The sequence below is a fragment of the Magnolia sinica genome, chromosome 2 (genome assembly GCF_029962835.1).
Source record: "Magnolia sinica isolate HGM2019 chromosome 2, MsV1, whole genome shotgun sequence".
NCBI lineage: Eukaryota > Viridiplantae > Streptophyta > Magnoliopsida > Magnoliales > Magnoliaceae > Magnolia > Magnolia sinica.
The window spans coordinates 97085087-97089522 of record NC_080574.1 but is presented as its reverse complement, the minus strand read 5'-3'; positions in this window follow the sequence as shown (position 1 = coordinate 97089522).

Here is a 4436-nt window from a genome sequence, read left to right as displayed (position 1 = left end):
ATGAGGGAGTACGTCAACAAGAGGAGGGACAAATGACCCGACAAATAGGATGAGCAACAAACACAACAATAACATTATAGGAGAAATTAACATAATATTTAGAGGACCCCCAGGAGGTGGAGACTCGAACAGAGCCCATAAAGCGCACGCCCAAAGTATCAGTAACAACAGTACGGAGCACCACGTACACCTCACCAATAAGGTTGCGAAAGAATAAATATTGAGCCCCTGCAGCTTAACCTTCACTGAGGAGGACGCTCAAGGAATCCATCACCCACACGACGATGCCTTAGGGCCAACCATAAGGTGCACCGTATATTGGTGGACACCGGTAGCTCGGTCGACATCCTCTTTGTCGCCACTTTTGACAAAATGGGAATTAGGAGATCTATATTACGTCTCGTCAGCACTCCCTTGCTCAAGTTCACAGGGGAGAAAATTACCTTTGAATGAAGCATACTGCTACACGTGACAATGGGAGAAGGTCATAACTAAACCGCTATGATGATCGACTTACTTATGATCGATTGCCCCTCTGTCTACAACATAAGATTGAGAAGACCATCCCTCAATGTCATGAGAGCAGTGGTATCTACCTACCACCTCGTGATGAAATTCCTGACCGAGCATGGTATTGGTCAGGTCTTTGGCAATCAACATGAAGCTCGACAATGCCACTCAACGACGCTTAAGGCAAAAGCGCATTGGCAGATGATGATGATTACATCCCTCGACCCCCGAGAAGAATTAGTCAAAAAAGGGTCTCCTGTAGAAGGCTTGGTAGTTATACCCCCCTACGAGACTAACCCGACCCGCACGATTTAGGTTGGCTCATTGCTGACCCCACGTCAGTGAAAAGAGATTGTCAGCCTAATGAAATGGCATGATGATGTCTTCAAATGGTCACACCAGGACACGCCCGGCATCAGCCCAAAGATAATGGTCCATAGACTAAACGTCGACCCCGGCAACTAACTTATAAGATAAAAGCAACGAGCACTCGAACAAGAGCGATACGCTATTATTGGCGAGGAGGTCAATAACTTCGTAAGGCCAAATTCATTGAAAAAATCTACTATTTCGACTGGATAGAAAATGTCGTGCTCATGAAGAAATCAAATGAACAATGGCAGGTATGTGTCGACTACACGGACTTGAATAAAGCGTGCCTAAAAGACAGTTTCCCTTTACTGAGGATCGACCGGCTGGTCGATAGCACAGACGGGCACGAGCTCCTCAGCTTCATGGACCCCTACTCAGGTTATAACTAGATCATCATGCGTGAACATGATATGCAGATAACAACCTTCATCATCGACAAAGGGCTCTACTACTATAAAGTCATGCCTTTCGGATTGAAGAATATCGGGGTAACATATCAACGCCTTGTCAACAAAATGTTTACTGAGCAGATCAGGCATTCCATGGAAGTCTACATCGATGACATGCTAGTCAAGGGCACTAGAGAGATAAACCACGTGGCCGACCTTAAAGAAATGTTCTCCATCTTGAGGAAATACCCGATGAAGTTGAACCTGACCAAGTGTGCCTTCAAGGTATGCTTAGGAATTTTCCTCAGCTTCCTAGTGAATCAGAGGGGAATTGAAGAAAATCTCAACAAAATTCAGGCATTGTTGAACATGAACTTGCCCAAAACTACAAAGAAATCTAGTGCCTCATAGGTAGAATTACGACCCTCAACAAATTTGTCTTTAGAGCTATAGATAATTGCCTACCATTCTTATGACAACTAAAAGGTAAGATGAAGCTGACATGGGATGGCGACTACAAATGTGCCTTTCAACAACTCAAGCAATATTTGGGATCACCCTCATTACTCTCCAAACCCAAGCAGGGAGAGCCGAAGTTTCTCTACTTGCCTATCTCAGATGCAGCAGTTAGCTCGACTCTTGTATGAGAGGTCAGAGGCAAGCAACTTCCTGTTTATTACGTTAGTAAGGCACTGGTCCAAGTTAAGACCAGATACCGTGATATTGAAAAATCATGCTAGCCTTGATTGTGTTGTCGCGATGCCTCTGTCCCTACTTCCAAGACCACACTATTGTGGTCCTGACCAATCAACCCCTCCGTCAGGTGCTCTAAAGGCCCGAGGTGTCAGGACGACTGATAAGGTGGATGATTGAGCTCGGTGAGTTTGATATTGAATACTGACCTCAAGCTACCATCAAAGGCTAGGTAGTGACCGACTTCATTACTAAGTTCACATGTGTCGAGCCCCTAGAAGAAGCTAAAAACAAAGAGGAAACTAACCCGCAAGAGTGGACCCTTCATGTTAACGGGTCTTCTAATTTAAAAGGCAGCAGAGTAGGGATAATCCTTGTCGCACCTGACCAGACCTGCATTCAGTATGCCCTGAGGTTTAGGTTCCCAATTTCCAACAATGAGGTGGAGTACGAGCACTCCCTGCCAGGCTCAGGCTGGCGAAGACCATAGGAGCCCGAGCCTTGAAGATCCACAACGATTTCCAACTCATTGTCAACCAAGTCATTGGCAAGTACCAGGCCAAGGGGGAGAAAATGATTTCCCAGCTCCAGAAGGTGAAAAAGTTTATCGACAAGTTCAACAAATGTGAAGTCAACTTGATCCCTCGAGTACAAAATTCCCGCACAGATGCTCTGGCAAAGATGGCCACAACAGTCGATGATGACATCACCAAAATAATCCCCATTGAGTTCTTACCCAAGCCGAGCATTGGCCGACCCGAGCCAGAGTAAACATTTCATGTTATCTCGATGCCGAGCTAGATGGACCCGATCATAAGCTATCTTCAGAGGAATGAACTACCCTACGACAAGCTTGAAGCACAAAGAATACGAAACAGGGTAGCTTGGTTTACCATGATAGGGGGCATCCTATATAAGAGGATATTTTCCCTACCATACCTTAGGTGCCTCCATCCCGATAAAGGTAAATACGTTCTAAGAAAATTCATGAAGGGGTTTGTGGTAATCACTCGGGCAGAAAAGTACTAGCCCATAAAGTGATTTGATAAGGGTACTACTAGCTTACCTTCCATGAGGATGCCAAGCAGTCTATAAGAAAATAAGACAAATGCAAGCAATTTTCCATGATACCTCGATGACCATTTGAGCAGCTGACATCATAGGACCGCTACTGATGGGCAAAGGTCAGGCCAAGTTCGTTGTTTTAGCTGTCGACTATTTCACCAAGTGGGCCGATGCTGAGCTACTGGCCAAAATCACTGATTAGAAGATCACTGACTTCATCTGGAAGAGCATCATCTGCAGATATGGGATTCTGCATACTATTGTCTCAGACAACGGCAAGAAGTTCAATAACGTGCGATTTCGAGGACATTGTGAAAGACTTAGCATTCGCAATGCCTACTCATCACATTGACATCCCCAGGCCAATGGACAAGTAAGGGAGGTTAATAAGATTATAAAAAACGTCTCAAAACTAAGATCGAGAAGTCCAAAGGGGCCTGTGTTGAGGAGTTACCACATGTCCCCTAGGCATATCGAACAACTACTCGAACTTCAACTAGGAAAACTCCATTCTCCCTAGCCTTTGGCGTTGAAGTCGTGGTACCAGTCAAAGTAGGACTTCCGACCACGCGCATTGAATCATTTTATGAAAGTCAAACTGTTGAACAAATATCCCTGAGTCTAGACCTCCTCAAGAAAGCAAGGGGAACAAGCACAATTCAAAATTACCACCTATCAATAGTGGGCCACCCCGTACTGTAACTCCAGGGTCAAGGTGCACAAATTTTGAGTAGGGTACTTAGTCCTTCGCGAGACTTTCCAGAACACCAAGGAGCCTGACTCAGGGACATTGGGGCTGAGCTGGGAAGGGCCCTACAGGGTTACGGGCACAACACGACCAGAGGCATATCGACATGAGGACATGGAAGGTCAGCCCTTGCCTCATCCATGAAATGTTGAGCACCTGAAGATCTACAATTCTTGAAAAGGAATTTGAAAGTTCAATGGTCATGCCGACCGTGTTAGACGAATCGGTGGCTACTCAGTCAATGAAGAGCGACCCCCCTTTTTCAAAAGAAAAAAGCTACTCATGATATTACTATTGTTTCCTCTCTACTATAAATTCTATAATAAAAGAATTTTTCTAGGTCAGGGGAAGAAAAATTCTTTTAAACATTATTATCCTAACTACCCGAGTCATACGGCCGACTATGGGGGCTTCCCTCAATTTAAGGGAAGAAAATCCTTCTTTCGAAGTGCTCAACCTACTACAATGAGATCGGCCTATTGATTCTACTGTGCATGGCCTACCATTACATAATTGTCTTATCAACCCTACATTGTTCAACCTACTAACTCTACTTCGCCCAACCTACTAATTCTACTAACTTAAGAAGCTCATGCACACAACATTCATAGCAAATCATGACAGAGACATATCTCTTCATTGATAGAGGAAAGGAGATT